The following is a 22,579-nucleotide window of genomic DNA, read 5'->3' on the forward strand; positions in this document are numbered from 1 at the left end:
GCTATATAGGTTGGTATTATGTTTTATTTTCAGGCTTTTAAAAGAATTAATTTCAAAAATATATTTGATTAGTCTCTTCTGGCTGGATAATCTAAGATCACTCATAGATAGATAAATGAGTTAGATAGATGAGAGAGGCTGAGAAAGAGAAAAACAGAGAGACAGCTAAACTTTGGAGTAACTTTAATCTTTTTCTCTGAATCAATTAATGAGACAAATTGTTATTTTTGACAATCTTCAATTAAAAGAAAACTGTGCACAACTCTGAATGATTTGAGGGGGAAATCGTGTAGAAACCTGATGTCATAATGAAGGTGTGCTTATGAATATTAAAATTGGTTCCTGCTTTTTATCTATGTCCATATCCATATCTATTTCCATATACACATAGTCTGTGTATGGGTGTGTGCTGTCAACTTAGCAACTCAAAAGCATGTAAATGCAAGTAGATAAATAGGTGCCAGTTTAGTGGGAAAGGAACAATGTTCCATGCATCTGTGGTGTATAGTCATGCCAGCCACTTGACCACAGAAGCATCTTCAGATGGAGCTGGCTCTTCATTTGTGAATCAAAGGTGAGCACTGCCCCTTGGGTTGGTCATGATTGACAGGGAAATTTTTTACCTATATCTACCTAAAAATTTACCTATAAATATACAAATTTGTTTGTGTGTATGTTTCTTTTTGTTGTCTTTTTGTCAGTTAGTCTTTCAGTGTATTACAGATTAGGAAAGCTATGTCATATGTCAGTACTACTTTTATCTAACCTTGTCTTGGTAATGATCTTCGAATGCAATTACTTCTGCGTAGGGCGCTATGTCTCTTTCATTCAGAAAGCACATGCAATTGCAATATATTTTTATTCACATACTGACCAGTTTTACTCATTAGGCTAAATCAGGATTCTAGATTGTCTGGATTTTGATTTTTGTCATTGTAGTGTCAAACCACTTCAAGGTTATCTGCAAAGGTGAGAAACATTTCCTCCCTCCAATCCTTTACCAAATCAAAGAGTCCAGAGCCCAGCACTCAACAGGAATTAACTCAACAAGAATGAAATGGTATATGGTTTCCTACCTAAACAGAGGGTTGGGCTACAAGACCTCCAAGGTCCCTTCAAACTCTTCTATTCTATTCTATTCTATTCTATTCTATTCTATTCTATTCACTTGGTGGTGTCCCATATGCACCATGTCCATCAAAAGATTGCCTCACAACACATCAGGAAAATCCTGCCATTCCTTTGCAAGAGTCACACACTTTTGGTTGCAACATATATGAAGTATGTATGTATGTATGTATATACAAGATCTGTGGATCTTATATTCCATAGTGAAGCTGCTTGAAGTAAAATGCAGTGGGATTAACTTGGAAACATCCCTACCATCTGCCGTATTGACTTTGATTATGACTTCTCTAATAAATCCTTATTGGATGGACTTTGTCTCTGAGTGCTGAATTTGGGATGGAGAATTTTGTTGGAATGCTGACATAATTTTCTTATCTTATAAGGAAATTCTGTGTAGCATCCTGACTCTCTTTGTCATTGCTTTATCCATTACCATAACTATTGCCTTTATTCTGGGAATCTTCATTAAATACCGAGAAACTCCTATAGATAAAGCCAACAATCAGAAACTCACCTACATCCTCCTGGTTTCACTCCTGCTTTCTTTCTTGACCTCCCTTCTGTTTATTAGTCACCCCATGGAAATGACCTGTCTCCTTCAACAAACCATTTTCAGTGTTTTTTTTTCAGTTGTTATGTCTTCCTTGATGACCAAGACTGTAATGATGATGGTGGTCTTCCAAAGTACAGAGTCTAACACAATATGAGACTGAAAGTCTATTGTAGTAATAAACTGTGGGTATGATTTTGTCTTGCCACTCAGGGTTTTCTATCAGTTTTTGGTGACACTTGTCTTCAAACCTGGTGGAAGCCTCATAGCACAGAGCTCACTAGTGGAGTCTGTTAGGACCCACAGCTGTCCCGTATCTTTGGAGTCCATATTTTGGAGTCTACATGGTGGTGCGATTCAACTGATGTAACAACTGGTTCAGTGAGAGTGCATGCATCAAACATGCACTTTGCATGCACACACAGCATTTACAAAAGACAATTTTTAGCTATAATACTTACCTTCTGCTGCAGCCCTGGTGAGTAAAACAGCTGATGAACAGCAAATCACTCTGCTGTGCAAATCAGCTGTGCTCAAAAACAAGGAAATAAATCACAGGAACAGGGCAGGGATGGCTGAGCGGGGCCAAATGGTCATCAGAACTAGCAGTTCACCCAACCAGTCTGAACCAGTAGAAACCCACCCCTGAATCTACATCTTTGGAATCTAAGCTTCAGATTAATGTTCATCCTTGAAGCAATTGATTGTCCAGACAATATATATAATTAATTTATATTCCACTAAATGATTTTGGAGGATGCAATGGAGAGAGGTCTCAGATGCACACTTAGCAGAAGGACTCATACCTGCACATCATATGGCATTGGCCATGGGCTCAGCTCATGCTGTTTAGCCATTCACCTTCAGCTATTGTTGGTATTGTACTTATATAACATCATCTCTTGGTTCCCTATTAGTTTTCCTATCTAAGAAACAGAACATATCACCACACCATGAAGAAGTCAGTAATGAGCTATTTTTCAGATTAATGCACCATGGAATTTTGACAAGATCTTTGTAACCAGGAAGACTGATAGTAGTCCACATTTTGAAAGATAGAAAACATTTAAAAGGGGTCTCCAATAGGTTGCTTAATATATCATGATCCGGAATTAACCATTCTAGAGTATCTAACCTTCATTGAGAAAGATGGCCTCATCCACATCAGAAAGAATAAGAAGGAAATATAATGGCCAGAGGTGGTATTCAGCAGATTCTGACCAGTTCAGGAGAACCGGTAGTGGAAATTTTGAGTAGTTTGGAAAACTGGCAAATCCCACCTCTGATGGGAGATTTTACAGTATCCTTCCCCTGCCATGCCCATTAAGCCACACCCACAGAATGAGTAGTAAAGAAAATTGAATCCCACCACTGATAATGGCCCATGGCCAAGTTCAAGAACATTAAAACATTTTAAGCTTTAGATTTTAAGCTTTAGAATCTCAAGAATAAATTTGCAGACTAAAAAACAATCAAACTTCCCTGAATTGTTCCTTTCTTGATTCTTAAATTAGAATTATTCTCCTGAGTAAAAAAAAAAAAAACCTCTTTTCTCCAACTGCCCACTTTTGCGGCAATGTTCATTCCAAATTCCCCTTCTCATTTTAAAAACCATTATTATTTAGTCTCCTTTGGGATTTCCACCACCACAGTTAGTTGCCAATCAATGTGACAACCAATGGGATACAGCACCTGATCATGTGATTTGTAACTGCCTCCTTCAGTGATGAGGGCAGAGGTTGGAGTAAAGCTGGACAAATACTATAGCAGTCTAAAAGTTGGAAGATAAAACTTCCACTTTGGTGGCAAACTGGCCTTCCTCACTGTAATTGTGGTCTTCTGTGATCTCTGAGATTTAACTCTGTGCTGAAGAAAGAAATGTAGGAAGGATCTCTTGCAGGATATGTCAAATGTTGCTGCTGCTGCATGTACAGCTTTTTCTGCTTCAGCTTCTGTCTCAAATTCCCTGTGCCAGTATGCTGATGAAATGTCCATTTGAGGTGATAATAGAAGAAAAGGAATGGTTCCATTACTACAAACCAGGAGACTACTGGATTACTGGAATAATGTCTGGAGTCTTAGCTCGATTGTACCAATTTTCTTTCTCCAAGACTCCTACCCACCAATTGAAAAGGTAATTGTCAGCATGTCCAGGATTCTGGTGATTGATTTTACCTGCTCCAATATTTTTTCTAGGAAAGATTTCACTTCTCCTATTCCTCACTTTGAGAGAAAAGTAAGCCATTATTGCTCATCCCAATTTCCTTTAGAGCAGGGGTCTTCAAACTTGACAGCTTTAAGACTTGTGGACTTCAACTCCCAGAATTCCTCCTCCAGTCATGTTAGCTCAGGAAATTCTGGAAGCTGAAGTCCCCAAGTCTTAAACTTGCCAAGTTTGAAGACCCTTTCTTTAGAGGAAAGGCTCATGGGGAACTTGATGATTTTGTAAAACCTGAGTTTGCAAAGTATCTTTTAAGTTCTTCCACAAGTGTCAGCCTCAACACTGACCAACACTGGGCATTGCCAACTCTGTCCCATGATGAACCTTGCCTGGATGGGTTCTGCCTGCTTTCAAAATGATTATCTTGGGACTGTGGAGTCCCTTACTTATTCATATTTATTTTATTTATTTATTAACAATAGTGAAACAGTAATAAAGTGATTGAATGAATACCTTAGAACAGAGTGAGATCTCTTGTGTTTTCTCCCCACTGTTTCTTCCCCTTCCTTACATTTACTCTATATTTCCTACCACCTTGCCCCCTCTTTCTTTCTACCCTTTAACACTTTTGCCACTTTTGTGGCTTCCCTGTTCCTTTTGGTTCAAATAAAAGGGATACCTTTTAAAAACCAAATTCAAGGAAGGGAGAGACTTTATGTGATAAGTTAATGTTTAGTCACAGAGGAATCACATTAACTGGAGTTAACTGTAGAATATAGGACAATAACTCTAAAGCCATGAATATTCTGCAGCAAATCTCTAGGTCTATAAAAAGGTCTAATCAACCATTTGAATCCAGCTGTTAGTCATCTCCAGGGTGGTATAACAGGAAGAAATCATATAATATAATCACAATGTACACAATATACACTTGGTAGCATCCCTTATTAACATTCTGGAGGAGTGGGAAGATACAGATTTTCCCCCAAGCATTGGGCTAGGAATAAGGGTTGCGAGCTGTGAGCATATGTAGTCTGGTGCCTGGGGGTAAGGGTATGATTTTAATTACATTTTATGGATTGTTGTGAATTGATATGAGTGATATATTAGCTTTGCAAATAGGTAAGTCAATAAAATAAACACTTGGGTTTTGCAAGAGTTTATTCTAAGCAGTTTGATGCAGTTACAATAGTAAGAAACCTTCACACTTCCTTTTTGACTAAAAAGTTACTATTACTATTGTAACTGTTTTCTTTATCTGGCTACTGAACTATAAGAATAATTTTCCTCATTTTTCCTTCCCAAGTCATAATTTGGAGAAATTTATAGGCAGAATCAGTTCTGATGATTTTGATAGGATTCCTTTGATCCTGATATTATAAGCTTGCTATCTCTCTCTGATATTTCTTTTGGCAAGAAGCTCCTACTAGTGTGAATTTCTCATAGAAATTTAAAAAATGTCTTATCACCTGCGAAGTCCAAATAAATGGACTAGTTTAATTGAATAATGAGTATCTGATTATCTTTTTGGCATTGCACTATATAGATATAAAGTTACAGTAAACATGACATGCTTTCATGAAAATTCAAACTGAAGTTTTATTTATTTATTTATTTATTTATTTATTTATTTATTTGAATTTGTCAAACAAAAATGAGAACAAGAATAAGAGAATAAAAAAATACAATGACAGGAACATTTCCTGCACTTATGCATGCCCCCCCTCTACTGACCACTTAAATATGATGTAAGGTCCACAGAAATCGAATCAGGTAGGGCATTCCAGACTTTGACAAGCCTATTACAGGAATCATACATTTTTACAGTCAAGTTTAGAAATATTTACATTGAGTTTAAAGCAGTTGTTCGTGTGCCTATTATTGCGATTAAGAAAAACACGTCATTTACAGGTAAAACATTACTATGTATCATTTTTGGATGCAGACTTAGGTCCCACTGCAAACGATGCAATTCTAAGTTATCCAAACTGAGAATTTCGAGCCTAAGGAATTCTATTGTGTACAGAAGAGTGCAAGACTTTTCTCATGAAGTCTTTCTAAACCTGCTCAATTGTACTGATGTCAGATATATGGTGGTGGTTGCAAACAGTTGAACAATACCCTAAAATTGGTCTAGCATAAGTTTTATAAACTCTAATTTGCAATGCAATGTTTCCAGAAAGAAAAGCTGTGCAAAATTAAGTTTACAACCCTTAATGCTTTTTTAGCAATGCTGTTAAAGTGACCACTGGAGCATAAATTGTCAGAGATAAGTACACCTAGGTCCTTGACAAAGTGAGGGTCATTTGCTAGATCAATGCCACCTAGCTTATACTTGACATTCAGATTATGTTTTCCAATATGTAAGACATAGCATTTATTAATCAAAATTTCAAGTTGCCAAATAGATGACCATTCAGACACATAGTCGTGATCACTTTGCAAAACAGCAGAATTATCTGTAGAGTTGAATAATTTTACATCATTGGCAAAAAAACCACAACACAATTGCTTTTAAGTTGATCGCTTATATTGTTGATATAAAGCAAAACAAGGTGATGTTTTGCAGTGCAAACACCTTCTACTACATTCTGCCCTTCTTGTCTGTTCATGAAGTCAACTGGAATTCATGGCTCTTACCCGACATCACCCTGGGCTACAACATCTGCCAGAACTTTTTCAGTGCAAGAATGACCTATGAGGCCATGCTGGATGTGCTGTCTACGGGACAGGAGAACGTCTCAAATTACACATGTGGAAGACAAAAGAACCTGCTAGCGATTCTTGAAGAGATGAATTCTGAACTCTTTGATCATATTTCCAATGTCTTGAGCATCTATAAAATTCCACAGGTATAAAGCCAAATGAAATTAATTCCATGTTGTAAATTGTTCAGATTTGCCTAGAAGGCAGCACTTGTATATATTTCTCCAAATAAATTGAAAGTCAGAGATTAAATATTAGAAGAGCTGAAAGAATTTTTAATTTACAAAGTGTGTGTGTGTGAGTGTGTATACATACATATGTGTTGTGACTCGGAGGTCTGAGCCTGCCTTGTTAGAAGATACAGACTTAAGCAATGAGGAAGAGAGGGATTTGGCCTCGAGGTTTGAGCCTGCTTTGCTGGAGGACACAGACTTGAGCCAGGAGGAAGAGGAGAATTTGGCTCTGAGGTTCCAGATGACCAGTATTCCAATAAGAAGAGGGATCAGTGTCTCCCCAAAAGCATAAGCTTCTTATCCTATGAAGAATCATTGGGACTCATCCTGACTTTCTTTGCCATTGCTTTGTCCCTAACCACTGCCTTTATTCTGGGAATCTTCATTAAACACCAAGAAACTCCCATAGTCAAAGCCAACAACCGTGAACTCACCTATGTTCTCCTGGTTTTTCTCCTGTTGTCTTTCTTGACCTCCCTTCTATTCATCGGTTACCCCATGAAAATGACCTGTGTCCTTCGACAAACCATTTTCAGTATTGTTTTCTCTGTTGCCGTATCTTCTTTGCTGGCCAAGACTGTAATGGTGGTGGTGGCCTGCTCTGGTATTCAAATAGGCATCTCTATGACATGGCTGGGAATCTTTCCCCCATTCCCAGATTCTGACTTTCATTCCCAGACAGAACACATCCTGCTGCAATGCAATGAAGGTTCAGTGGCCATGTTCTACACTGCCCTTGGCTACATGGGTTTTCTGGCTGCCATCTGTTTCTTGGTGGCATTTCTGGCTCGAAATCTGCCAGGGACCTTCAATGAAGCCAAACTGATCACCTTCAGCATGCTGGTTTTCTGCAGTGTTTGGATCTCCTTTGTCCCCACCTACCTGAGCACCAAAGGGAAATACATGGTGGCTGTGCAGATCTTCTCCATCCTGGCCTCCAGCCTGGGTTTACTGGGCTGCATTTTTATCCCCAAATGCTACATTATTACACTGAGACCTGACATGAACACCAAGGAATATCTAATGATGAAAACCCATTAAGACTTCTTATGTTGGTGTTTATTTTCTGTTCAGTTTACATGCAGTGTAAAATCACATACCTTGAAGTAATCTTTTACATGTTGTCGCTTATCTTTCTTCATTCCATGTGAGTTTTGAATTATAATAATTGAGTAATAAAGTTGCTAAAACAATTCAAACTCTTTCAATTAATCATATCCTTCAATTGTTACAATCTGAATGCATGTTAAATCATAACTATCATCAATGACATTAATACAATTTTTGAAACCAGGCCAGATAAACTGTTACCAGAGGTGTTCTGATATGGTTTTAGAATAAATTAAAGATTATGGCCAATAATGTGTGTTTTTGTTGCTATATAGGTTGGTGTTATGTTTCGTTTTCAGGGATGATGTTTTTTATTTATTTTGTGAAGCAATTATAAGATAACAGATATAACTATAAACATACCTATGAATACATTTAATGGATACAAATAAGGAAAAAAAAGAAAAAATAAGCCAGGGAAGGTAGGCACATTGGTGCGCTTATGCACGCCCCCTACAGGCCTCTTAGGAAAGGGGTGAGGTCAATAGTAGACAGTCTAAGGTTAAAGTTTTTGGGGTTTGGGGAAGAAACCACAGGGTCAGGTAGAGTATTCCAGACATTGACCACTCTGTTGCTGAAGTCGTATTTTCTGCAATCAAGTTTGGTGTGTTTTACTCTGAGTTTGTGTCTATTGTTTGCTCTTGTATTCTTATTGTTGCATTCTGAAAAGACTGAGCTGAAGTCTTCACTCTGGTTTGTGCTTCCCGCAGGAACACATACTGTTACTATTGGCTGATGCATTTCACAGCTGACTATAAAAGGGAGCTTTCAAATGGCATCAGCTCTTGCCTGCAAGCTGGCTGCCTTGTTAGCATGGCAGTCGTAGCAACCCTTTATTGTTTCAATAAAGTTAAAGCTGAAGTTTGCTCTGCATTCGCCTCAGTTATTCTACCGCTCCACTACACTGGCGATGAGGGCGGGATACATATAAGAGCAAAGAATCGCTGAATGAAGTCACTACAAAAATAGCCAAAGCCACTACTGAGCTGTATGTCACTTTAAGAGCTTACTGTCACTATTTGTGAGCTCGAAGTTCAATTTTCCTCAGAAGAACCACCACCGCTGAGATGAGATGACCTCAAACCCTGCATTCCCGCCTTTCAGACTGACAGAAGAGACATGGAAGTCCTACAGAAACTGATTCGACTGTTTCCTAGATGCCATAGACCTTGCTGACGTTTCCAACCGTAGGAAAAAATTCTACATTTTAAGTTTTTGCAGAGCCACAATCTAACCATTATTCCCCTAAGCCCTCCCGAATTGCCAGGTGTCATGCTTTTAGGAGATGGACCCAGGCTGAGGGAGGGACTATTAGTGGGTATATGGCAGCTTTACGAACAGCTGCCTTGCATTGTGGGTTTAGAGACTATCTGGAGGACATGTTATTAGATCAACTAGTTTGTGGAGTCCAGGACTTAAGGCTACAAAGGCGTCTATTGGCTAAAAGGGACTTGACCCTAAAATTAGCTAAAGAGGAATCTCAAGCTGCAGAGCTGTCAGCATTTTCAACAGCAGAAATTCAGGGAAATCCAGTCAGTCAGAACAGCTCAGCCATTCATTACGATGAAGCCTCCACAGAGGAAGGCTCTGAAGAAACTAGTTATGTAAATCGCCTCAGGCAGTCCAAAATCAGTGAGAGGGAAAACAGGTCAGTTCCCAGTCAACCCCGACAATCTCAACCCATCTGTCTAAGCTCTGGAGGAAATCACCTTAGGGCATCCTGCAAGTTCAGGAATCCCATTTGTCTAAAATGTGAGAGAAAGGGTTATGTAGCCAGGATCTGTCAGGCAGGAAAGACTTTTTCCCAACTACAGAAACCTCAGACAACTTGACTTCTGGTTTGCTGGGCTTCAGAGGCAGCAGGAATCCACAATCGTGCATGGTTTCTGCTTGCGCTCGCCGCTGGAGTGCCCCGAGCCAGCCGGCTTTGGGGCTAAAGTCACCCTGTAGAGATGTCTGAATACAGAGGAGACCCGGTAGCATTTTGTGGGGAGTCCACACCTGCCCTTCTCAGCTGGCTTAACTCCCTTTTCCGAAGGCAGAAGAGCGGTGGTCAGAAATGGCCACCCAAAGAAGCAGTCATCTGGAAAAGTATGTGCAGGAGGAAGCTAAGAAGGGAAAGTTATAGCTGACCGGGATAAGAAGCAACATTCAAGATAACTTGGAATTTAAATTTAAATCTCAAGAAAGATTCATTGTATCCAAGGAAGATCAAGAAGCAGCGAATGAAAGTGCAAAGGGAAAGTTTGTTTTTTCTCACTCTCCTTCCTTACGGTGAAAGCAGATGAATGAGAAATTGGAAAAACCCGTATTGGCATCAACAGATAATTAAACTGAAAATTAAAGCCAAGGGGATAATAAAGATTTCTGAACATTGAAAAAAAAATTTGGTCTGCAAGTGGGAAGGGAGAGGAAAAGAATAAAGAGTATGATTTGACTGGAGGAGATTGCTTGGAATTTAAAAGAATCGAAAGTTAAATTGTAATAAGACTTCTAAAAGATACATTTTAATTGGAACTTTGTAACTGTATCGTAACCCCAGGAAGAGAAAGTGAAAAAAGAGAAAAGTGTTAAATGGAACAGCTTGTGTGTATTTGGACTGCTTGGTGACTTTGGGACTTTTGGAAATTATATTTTAATGACTAAAAATACTTGGGTGGTTGTTTAAAATTTTTCTTTATATTGGCATCACTTGTGGATGAACTGAAAATTGAATTCAAAAAATATAAAGAAGAGGAACAAGAAGGGAAGGGCTCTTTTGGCTCTGTTTTCAACTTTTTGGAAATGGCGATTTCTACCTATGAGAAGAACAAGAAGATTGGGACAAAGAAGAAGCCATGTTTAATGAACAAGTAACTTTATCTGGGAAGAAAGGGTAAAGAGGGGAAAGAGAATGGAGAATTTAAGACCTAAAAAACAACCAAAAAAGGGAAAAATAAGGTGAAAAGTGGATATAATGTTAGAAAGGAGCAGAAAAGAGGAATACAGAAGAGGGAAATGGAGATGGAGAGACAAGGGGGTAAAAAGAGTGTGAAGAAGCAAGGGAGGAAGGAATGGAAGAGGATCTACAAAGGTTTGAAACAAGATGTAAAGAAACAGGATTTATTTAGAGATAATGGGTAAAAATAATAACTGAAAAAGAGATTCTGCAAAGGTACATATCGATTGTATTGTATTTGTATTAGAAATAATGTTAGAAAATTGGAATAACATATGATTATAAAATGGGATAAAATATTCAATGTAATGTAGTGAAACTTTTTTTTGAACAAAATAAATGAAATGAAATATGAGAGAATAGAATTAAAAAGGAATGGGAACATTTTAATTACATAATGTTTTAAAATATAAGTGAAATGGGGGGAAGTAATTACGCAAAATTTATAAGGGTTCCCATAGAAGCCTGAGACTTATTTGAAAATTAATGTGTAAAATGTTTAAGATTTAAATGAATATTAATTTTAATGATAGAGTTTAACTGGTATGGATTGTTGTTTTAATTATATTATATATTTATAATTTTTTTCTTTTTTAAAGAATATAGTGTGTAGCTTTAGAATGTACTAAACAGAATCCGAATGAAAGTTATGTATTATATTAAGTGTTAAACTTAGGGGAAAGATATAAAGGCGTCATACTCCAATCAGTGATTACAGGAGAAATTTTGTGTTAATGAGAAAAGATAATAGACAGTTGAAACAGGATAGACAAAGGATATAAGTATAATTGTTAGGGATATACCCTAGCAAGATCTGCAGGGCAGGCAGGCAGGCAGGCAAAATATGTGTGAGATAAACGTTGTGTAGCTTACACTCAGTAAAAACAGATACAAGTGCTTATTAAATAGTTTTATTCCAGCAAGAGTTAAAGCATAGTCAAAACAGTCCATATATCATTCACTTATTTCAGTCCATCCAGGGATTATTCAGTTGCAAATTCCAGTGTCCAAAAAGAGAGGTCAGTACACTTACAAATATCAGTCCGGTGATATATCTCCTCGTAGAGAGATATGCAAAAACTCAGAAACTCCTCTCTTCTTATCAGCAACTCTTCAGTAGGGAAATACGCAGCTAACAAACCATACAATGTAATCCAATCCAGTAATTGTCAGTAATTGCCAGCAAACTGTCAGCGTCTCGTCAGCGTCTCTTGCTCCCTCTTATGGTGGTTTCACACCACACCCAAAATTACATGCTTTGCAGTTAAAGTGACACACACTTAAACTAACAATGATAGCTTATATATATTATTTTACCCAAACTACGTTAGGTGACTAATGTTATACCTAACATTCTCCCCTTTTGGGTAATATAATAATATATATATCTATTTACAACCTTAACCCATAATCATCACAACTGTCTTTGTGTTTCACTGCACCTTGGGCTTTTGTGAATTGATCAGCAATATTTTGCTCAGTCATACAATACTCCAATCTTATTAAACCATCCTTTACAGATTGTCTTACATTCAGATATCTAAGATCTGTATGTTTAGATCTCGTTTTCACAGCAATATTTGTAGCCATCTGTATGGCTGCTTGATTGTCTTCATACACAACAATGGAATCATTAACAGTTAATCCCATATCCAACAATAACTGTTTATACAGAATTAAATCAGTATATAATAAGGATAGACATGAAAATTCTGCTTCCATTGTGGACATACTTATGTGTTGCTGTCTAATTAACCTCCAACCAATCAATGCTTTTCCTAATAGTATAGCCATTCCTGAAGTTGATTTCCTAGTGTTTATATCTGTTGCAAAACTTGCATCAGCATATGCACTTAAAATCAAATCATCTTTTGGCTCCAAATACAATGCATAATGCATTGTCCTTTTAAGATATCTTAAGATACGTTTTGCTGCTTGCCAGTGTCGTTCATCGGGTTCAGCGTTGAATCGAGCCAATTGATTAATGCAATAGGCAATATCTGGCCTTGACCAATTACTAATATACGATAGACTGCCAATTAGCGACTGATAGATAGTCTTATCGAATTTTGAACTTTGAGCATCAGTGCGGCAAAATTCCTGACTCATTGGAGTTTTTGCTGGTTTACAAAGTTCCATCTTATATGTTTTTAGTAATTGATAAATCTTATCCTCTTGAGATATCTTATAGCCACCGTTGGTTTTATTTATTGTCAATCCGAGATACTGTTTTATCTCTCCTAATTGCTTTAATTTTATCCTCTTTCCTAATAATGATATTATTTCAGTAGCTTCATTATTAGTTTTTGTAATTAAAGCAATATCATCTGTAAACAATAATAATGACACTATTCCATTTTTCTCTCTTTTAAATAAACATGGATCAGCTAAACCTGCTTTAAACCCTATATTGTTTAACTCCTTAACAATATATTGGTTCCATTCATAACCAGATTGTTTTAATCCATAGAGACTCTTTTTAAGCTTCCAACAGTCATTATTAGTTTTATCATCCTTTATCCCTACAGGTTTCTTTAGGTATATAGTGTCTGCAAAGGTGCATGCAGATAGGCAGTTTCTACATCTAAATGATTTATGATATAGTTTTTCTTAGCTGCCCACACTAAAGCTGCTCTCAAGGTTGTTGCTTTTAGACTTGGTGCAAACACTTCATCATAATCACATGCAGTTTGATTAAATCCTTGAGCTACCAAGCTAGCCTTATGGGTAACAGTCCCATTTGTTTTTAATTTAAATATCCATTTACATCCAATGGACTTTTCACCTGGAGGTAATCTAGCATTCTTGTTGTAGACCGAAATAAGAGAGGCTAGACCAGAGCATTACAAGAACAAGCTTTATTCAACTGAATAAAGGGCTGTCGCGTCTGCATACTAACAAGCAGACATGCCCAGCGAACAGCGGCTGGCTCAACCCAGCAGCCAGCTTTTATAGCCGGCTGTCGAAGGGAGCCAACCAATGGGAGCTGTAAACGCCCCCGCAATATGGACGGACTAGGTTGGGGACTTCAGCCAGTCCCAAGGACATAACACCCCTTCCCCCCAGATGCGAACATGCATAGTCTTTTAAATACGCCAGTGGTCTGTGCGGGCGACCAGATTGACGCAACTCGGGCGAGTCACTGAGTGGAGCAGAGTTCGGCGAATCAGGACTGGCGGGCACTGGAGAGTGGGCTTGCTCTGGAAACTGGTCTGGTGCTTGCGAACAGTCTCTGCCATCGAGTTGGTTGTTACACAGTCAATTTCCATCAACCCGGTGGTTTCACTAGTCTGCAACGATGGAGCCTCTGGCGGGCAGTCCAGGTCTACCACCCGCTCCCTCGGTTCGGATGGTGGTGACTGGTCTCTCTGACAGTCCACGGTCAGGCTCTGGTGAGGCAACTGGAGATTGACTGGAGTCCATGGTTCAGCATTGGTATGACCGCTCTGACGCTTCCTTATCTGATCCAGGTGCCTCCGCCAAATGTGACCGTCCTCCAACTGAACTCGATAGGACCTCGGACCGGTGATGGCCACGATTCTTCCCGGTACCCAAAGTGGATCCCTGGCGTAGTTCCTGACAAACACTGGGTCCTGCAATACAAAATCTCTGACCCAACTGTCAGAACCGAGGGGAGTATCAGGGCAGTAGTGGGGGTGCAGTCTGTCCAGCACAGTTCTTAGGTGTCTACCCATTAGGAGTTCGGCCGGGGACTTGTTTGTAACCGTACAGGGAGTCGAGTGTTGGCTTAAGAGAAAACGGGAGAGTCTAGAATGCCAGTCCTCTTGGTTGAACCTAGCCAACGCCTCCTTCGCTGACCTAACAGCTCTCTCGGCCAACCCGTTGCTGGCAGGATGAAAGGGAGCCGTGAGGATGTGCCGGATGCCCAGGTTGGTGACATACCGGCTGAACTCCGTAGACGTAAATTGGGGGCCATTGTCCGAAACTAGGGTGTCAGGCAGACCGTGTGTTACAAATAACTGTGTCAGGGCTTGGGCAACCGTTCGGGTGGTGGTCGTGGGAAGTAGGGCCACATCGATCCACTTGGAATACGAATCCATGACCACCAAGAAAGTCTTGCCATGCAATGGCCCGGCAAGGTCAATGTGAAGCCGTGACCAAGGTGCGTTGGCACTCTCCCATTTAGTTGGTGTGGTGATAGGCGGTGAAGGCCTAGATTCCTGACAGGGTCGGCAAGAGCTTACCCATTTGGTGATCTCGTCGTCCATGCCGGGCCACCAGACGTAACTCCAAGCCAACGCTTTCATCCGGACGATACCCGGGTGGCCCTCGTGCAGCGCTTTCAGGACGGATGTGCGAAGAGGGGTTGGAATGACGACTCTGGTCCCCCACAACAGGCAACCCTGTAAACTAGAAAGCTCCTGCTGACGAGTTTTAAATGGTGTGAATTCAGTTGCAAAGTTAGTGACCGGCCACCCCCTCCGTACCCAGTCCAGAACCTGGGCGATTGTTTTGTCTTTTTTCGATAGGTGGGCGATGTCGTCAGCGGTGACAGGTAGGTTGAGCTCACTGACATTGAAGATGGCATGGACAGGGGCCGGGTCCTCCACAGGTGCTGGCAGCGGGCAGCGGCTGAGGGCATCGGCGTGGCTTAGGGTTTTTCCAGGGCAGTGGACGAGTTTGTACGAATAAGCCGCCAGGAATAAAGTCCACCTTGTCATTCTGGGTGACAAAACTTGGGGGGTTTGTTTGTCCCCAGACAGAAGTCCCAGAAGTGGCTTATGGTCTGTGATGAGCTCGAATTTGTGACCAAAAAGAAATTCGTGAATTTTTTTTACCGCAGCAACTGCGGCTAGGGCCTCTTTGTCAATTTGGCTATAATTACGCTCGGTTGGTGAAAAGGTTCTGGAAAAGAAGGCGATTGGTGCCTCGGAGCTGTTGGGCAGTCTGTGGCTTAAGACCGCTCCAATCCCGAAGGGGGAAGCGTCTGCGGCTAAGACTAAAGGGAGGCGCTGGTCGAATTGTATAAGGACAGCGTCAGAGGTGAGCAGGGATTTAACTGCTTTAAAGGCATAATCTTCTTTGGGTCCTCAGTGCCACGGTGTGTTTTTGTCTAAAAGTCTGTGTAAAGGCTCGGCTACTGATGCTTTGTGGGGTAGGAACGATGCGTAGAAATTTAATAAGCCTAGGAAAGCTTGCAATTCAGACTTGGTAGATGGAGTGGGTGCCTCGTGGATTGCTTTGACTTTAGATTCCACCGGGTGGATGCCAGAGGCGTCTATTCTATACCCAAGAAAGTCCACCTGTTTAGTGGCGATGGCACACTTCTCCCGTTTTAGTTTGAGTCCATGCTGCCTGAACTTGTCTAATACTGCTCTGACTCTATAGAAAAGTTGGGGTCTGTCCCTGGCTGAGACCAATATATCATCAAAGTAAGGGACTACGCCAGGGAGGCCCTGAAGTATTCGTTCCATTAATGACTGAAAAATACCTGGGGCAACACTGACGCCAAATTGGAGACGTTTGCACCTGAATGCCCCTCTGTGAGTGACAATAGTTTGTAAGTTGGCTGTTTGACTGTCAACAGGGAACTGTTGATATGCCTGTGACATGTCCAATTTGGCGAAGATGGTGCCAGGCTCGAATGTGTGCAGCAAATGCTGTATGACTGGGACTGGGTAAGCGCTGACCTGTAGGTAGCAGTTAATTGTGGTCTTATAATCAGAACAAATTCTTAAACTGCCATCTTTCTTAAGAGGCGTGACAATTGGGGTTTCCCACGTGGCAAAATCTGTGGGTTCTATCACCCCTTGCTTGAGTAATTTATCCAGTTCCGCGTCCAGTTTAGGGCGTATGGCAAATGGTACTCTGCGAGGTTTTAAACTGACGGGAACTGCCTGGGGGTCCACTGAAAAGGAAATGGGCGTGCCATTGTAACATCCTAGTTCATTGCTGAATACGTCAGCGTAGTCAGCAAACAGGGAGTCAGTATCAGAAGCTGAGACAGCATGGACTCCCGTTAAGCTAATGCCGAGATAGGGGAACCAATCCAACCCCAAAAGGCTAGGGAGGGCACCGTCAACTACCACTAAAGGCAAATGGCCTTTAAAGGATTTAAATTTAACGAGGAACTTGCCTTTGCCGAGTACTGGAATATTCTTTCCTTGATAGTCCCTCAAGGTGAGGCGGCATTTCTGGAGGTGGTTCCTTGACAGATTGGGCTGGATTTTCTTGAGTGTGTTCCATGAGATGATTGAGAGCGCTGACCCAGTGTCAACTTCCATGCGGCAAGGCTTACCTTCTAAATAGATAGAAAGTGTGATTTTATTAGGGGTAAGAAAAGTGTGGTTAGCTTGGTAGCACGTGTAACAGTTTTCTACTTGCCTTTGGGGCCCTGGAGAAGAGTAAGAGGAAGGAGACCTTTGTGGTGCACTGTGTGCTGCCTGGCAGACCCTGGCGATGTGACCTTTCTTGTTGCAGTTGTTGCAGGTAGCGTTCCTGAACCTGCAAGCCGTCCGGGAGTGCGGGCCTCTGCAGGAAAGGCACAACAGGATGTGCTTGGGTACATTGCTGCTTCCATGCCTCGCCCCTACCTGTGGTTGTCTCGAAGGTTGAGACGATGAACATCTGCATGTTCAGCAGGGTCGTCCTCACTCACCACCTCCTCTGAGTGGATAGAGGTAGAGCTGGGTTTGGGTACGGTGCCCTGGATTTCAGCGGCGGACTGGGTAGCTAGTTCTGCAGCTAAGGCTTCCTCAACGGCTTGGGAGAGATTGAGATCTTTTCTAGCCAGCAAATGCCTCTGGAGCCTTAAGTCTTTGACCCCGCAGAGAAGTTGGTTGAGCAACATGTCGTCCAAGTAATTTTTGAACTCGCAGTGGAGAGCTGCTGTCCTCAGGGCGGCCATGTATTGATTGATAGATTCTCCCTCTGCTTGCTTCCTCATCCGGAAGGCAAAACGTCTCACGATTTGCGAAGGTTTTGGGGAGTAATGGTTGGAAAGTGTTTCCAATAGTTCGGTCCAAGGGACGTTCTTGATCTCTCGTGGCGCGAAAAGTGCTGTGGCTGTATCGAAGACTGCGGCTCCACAGTAGCTTAGGAAGTACGACTTCTTCCTGTGCTCCGCAGCATCAGCCAGACCAATAGCATCAATGTAGTGGTTGAAGCGGTTTCTGTAAGAGTCCCACTTCTCTTCATCCGGCTTAAATGGCGGAAATGCCGGGTTGGAATTCATTTTGGAGGACTCAGTCTGTTTGTAGACTGATCAATCTCTCTGGGTATACGTGGCCCTTGTGAGCGTGGCGGCTGTGGCTGCGGTGCCTTACCTTGCTCAGTACTTTCAGCTCTAGGAGGTTTATATATTTATTTATTTATTTTTGTGTTACACGCTCTCTGTGAGCGCTAGGCGGCTATGGCTATAGCGCCGTAACTGACAACAATTCGAATTTCGCGCTCCTGGAGAGCGTAGGCGGCTAATGGCTGTAGCGGTGTAACTGACAACAATTCGAATTTCGCGCTCCCTGGGGAGCTTTGGCGACTGTGAGTACAGTGCCAAACTTCGCTAATGGGCTGGATTCAAACAGCAGCAGTTTGAATTCCGCGCTCTTACGAGCTGGGCGGCTGAGGCTCTCAGCGCCCGACTTTCACTTCTGCAGCTTTCTAACCGAGCGGCTACAGACGCTCCAGCTCTCACTCCCTGAATCAGCGACTGACCGAGCTCTCAACGACGCGGCTGCGGCTCAGCGCTTGGTGTGACTTCAGCTCTATTGCTTCTGGTTAGCCTGATCCCATCCTCGTCGCCAATGTTGTAGACCGAAATAAGGGAGGCTAGACCAGAGCATAACAAGAACAAGCTTTATTCAACAGAATAAAGGGCTGTCGCGTCTGCATACTAACAAGCAGACATGCCCAGCGAACAGCGGCTGGCTCAACCCAGCAGCCGGCTTTTATAGCCGGCTGTCGAAGGGAGCCAACCAATGGGAGCTGTAAACGCCCCCGCAATATGGTTGGGGACTTCAGCCAGTCCCAAGGACATAACAATTCTCATAGACACCCATCTGTTTTAATGAATTCAGTTCCTTTTGTATTGCTGTATGCCAGTTCTCCTGATCCTTCTCAGGATACAATTTTAGTTCTTCCACAGTAGCTGGAATTTTACTAATCTGGCACACCACACTTGCCTGATACCTATCAGGTGGTCTGCTAACTCGTGTTGACCGTCTAGGTAGAACAGGACTTACAGGTGGACTCTTATCTATCACCTGTTCCTGGTTATCTATTTCTTCTTCACTTATTTCTTCCTTAATTGGTTCTATTTTCTCTTCCTTTACTTTCTCTTTAATTGGATCTCTCACATCACTAGTATGGTGGTTTGGGCCCCTGTAGGTTTCTGTAATTACACTTTTATTCAAATCTTGTTCCAATTTGTGCCATCTTACATGTTCCAGGAATTGAGCACTAGCACTACAATGAATTCTAGTTGTGCCCTCTTCCCAGAACCTGTAAGATCTATGGTTTGATTCGTAACCTACGAAATATAATCTTTTAGCCCTATGCTGTCCCTTATGTCTCAGTTGTGTGGGAATATGCACCCATGCTGGTGCTCCAAATGTGTGCATATAGCTTAGGTCAGGTTTTCTACCATGCCACTGTGTGAATGGTAATTCACCTGTTGTTGAGTTAACAACATTATTCAATATATGATTACCACACATTGTTGCTTCTCCCCACAAATTCTCAGGTAATCCTGAATCTGACAACATAGTACGAGCCATTGCCTGTAGTGTTTGGCCTCGCCTTTCTATAAAGGAATTATGTTGTGGCCTATATGGTGCAGACCTTTTATGTTCTACACCTGCCATCTTCTGTCTATTTTGGAATTTATTATTTATAAATTCCGTACCATTATCAGTTACAAGAGTTACTAGTTTCCTTTTAGTTTTTCTCTCTGCAAACTTCAACCAATTAAAGAAATTCTGATATGTTTCCGTTTTACTCTTCATTAAATAACAGAAACCATATCTAGAATAATGATCCATTATACTTAATATATAACGAGCACCTCCCACACTTGGTTTTTTAGGACCTATAATATCAGCAAATCCGACCTCTAGAGGCTCCTTAGTCTTAAATCCATTAATTCTATTTGCTGGTATTACCTTGCTTTTTTCTTGACTGCAAACATTGCAGTGCAAATACTTACTGCAAGGCTTCAGTTTTATACCTTTCGACAGTTCAACTGTTTGCTTGAGCATTTTAAAATTTATATGCCCTAAACGTCTGTGTAACAAATGTATGCATTCATCATGAGGTTTAATGTTATTATACACAGTGTTAGCCACCTCTAATTGATTATCATTTAACACATACAATTCACCTTTTAAAGTTGCAGTCACTTTTTTACCTTCTTTTTCTATTATGCAGTTTTCTCCCCTAAAGGTAATTACATAACCTAGTTTAATCAAAACTCTAACCGAAAGCAAATTAAACTTAAGTTGTGGTACATATAACATTTTTACATTTTCTTTTATGCAAGAACAATATGCTGTACCTTGACCTCTTGCTTTCAGTTTCCAACCATTAGGTAATGATATCTGCTGTGAACTCGTGGACATCTTAATAAATCTTTTCTTATTTTTGTTATGCAGTGCGATGCTCCACTATCTACCACCCAAAAATTATTATTGTTCACAGTTTGGTTGCTATACATGGCTAACTCTAAGCATTTTTTATCCTTTTGATGCCTTTTTGCATTCTGGCTGGCATTTTGGCATTTTGCTTTCTTGCAGAATCTGGCCAAATGTCCTTTTCTTCCACAATTTAAACATTTTCTAATTGTGTAGGCTGACGAAGATAATTCCTCTTCTTGTGGTTGTTCTCTTCTGAGTTGATCCCTTTCAAGCCTTCTCCTGGCTTCTTCAATTAATCTGCCAGTAATGTCAGTTAATGTGAGGTTATCCTTTGGCAGCACTTCCAATGAAGTTACGTAGTCGTCATAGCTCTGATCTAATGAAGACAAAATTATATAAACCTGGTGCAGTTCAGTGAAGATAAGCTCTTTTTCATGCAGCTCCTGAAAAATCCTCTTCATAGTGTTTATATGAGTCAACATGTCTCCATTCTTTTGAAGATGTGTTCTGAACAGCTTCCGTGTAAGATTTATATGAGCTCCTACACTGTCTCGAACATAAATCTTCTCTAAATTCTCCCAGCACTTAGCAGCTGTTTCTTCTCCACGAATATGGACAAGCTGCTGGTCACAGAGTGTCAGTCCTATTATACAGAGAGCTTGCTCATTTTTCAGTTTATATTCTTGTATTCTCTGGGCATCATCTTCATCCTCTGGATCCCAAGCATCTACCTCTGGTGGGTTTTGAATTATATTCCACAAACCTTCTCTACGTAGAAGTAGGCTGCATTTCATAGACCATGAAACATAGTTTGTTCCATCCAGTTTGGATATTAGAGACAAACTTGGTAAATTGACTTGTGCCATCTTTCTCTGGATATTAAACTATAATTAATAAAACACAGCTGTCTGTTTACAGTATTGTGTAACTACACTAACTCTCACTTTATATAAGCCTGTTATATCCTGGTTAGTCTGACTGTGCAGCTGGGCCCATAACCAGTGTTAGGGATATATCCTAGCAAGATCTGCAGGGCAGTCAGGCAGGCAGGCAAAATATGTGTGAGATAAACGTTGTGTAGCTTACACTCAGTGAAAACAGATACAAGTGCTAATTAAATAGTTTTATTCCAGCAAGAGTTAAAGCATAGTCAAAACAGTCCATATATCATTCACTTATTTCAATCCGTCCAGGGATTATTCAGTTGCAAATTCCAGTGTCGAAAAAGAGAGGTCAGTACACTTACAAATATCAGTCCGGTGATATATCTCCTCGCAGTAGAGAGATATGCAAAAACTCAGAAACTCCTCTCTTCTTATCAGCAACTCTTCAGTAGGGAAATACAAGCAGCTAACAAACCATACAATGTATTCCAATCCAGTAATTGTCAGTAATTGCCAGCAAATTGTCAGCGTCTCGTCAGTGTCTCTTGCTCCCTCTTATGGTGGTTTCACACCACACTCAAAATTACATGCTTTGCGGTTAAAGTGACACACACTTAAACTAACAATCATAGCTTATATATATTATTTTACCCAAACTACGTTAGGTGACTAATGTTATACCTAACAATAATGATTTAAATTGAGATGAAATAAATAAAATAGAATTAAGAGACTGAAAAGAGGGGAGAAACTATATAGAAAATCTAGAATAGTAATAAGATATGGAATGGTGTATAAAAGTGAGCATGAATTTGAATTTATGTCTGTATGAAGAGATGTAACCCGGGATAAAGCTGCTTTCAAAAAAGATGTTTTATGTTTTTATGTTTTGTGTTTGGTCTGTATGTTTGATTTTTAAAAATTAATAAAATTTTTGTGAAAAAAAAAGAAACCTCAGACAATTCAGCATTTTCAAAAACAAATTGAAGACTGTTTCACCTGCTACCATGCCAAGCTGACAATCAAAGGCTCTAAAAGAATCAGTGTTATTATTTCTTTAGAAGGGAAATATTGCAGGATGCACGTAGACACCAGCTCTGCAATGTCCATCATCTTGTGGAGCACATTGAAATGACTGCTCCCCAGGATGGCAAAGAAGAGTCTTCAAGGCTGCAACTTAACCCTACGTGACTACCAAGGCAGAACCATCCCAGTCATCTGAAAAAGGCAAGTGTTTTATTCAATTTCAAAATTTTAACAGTCACTTGCCTTCAGTGGT

The sequence above is a fragment of the Pseudonaja textilis genome, chromosome 2, assembly GCF_049901715.1.
Source record: "Pseudonaja textilis isolate UNSWEBS1 chromosome 2, rPseTex1.2, whole genome shotgun sequence".
Taxonomy (NCBI): Eukaryota; Metazoa; Chordata; class Lepidosauria; order Squamata; family Elapidae; genus Pseudonaja; species Pseudonaja textilis.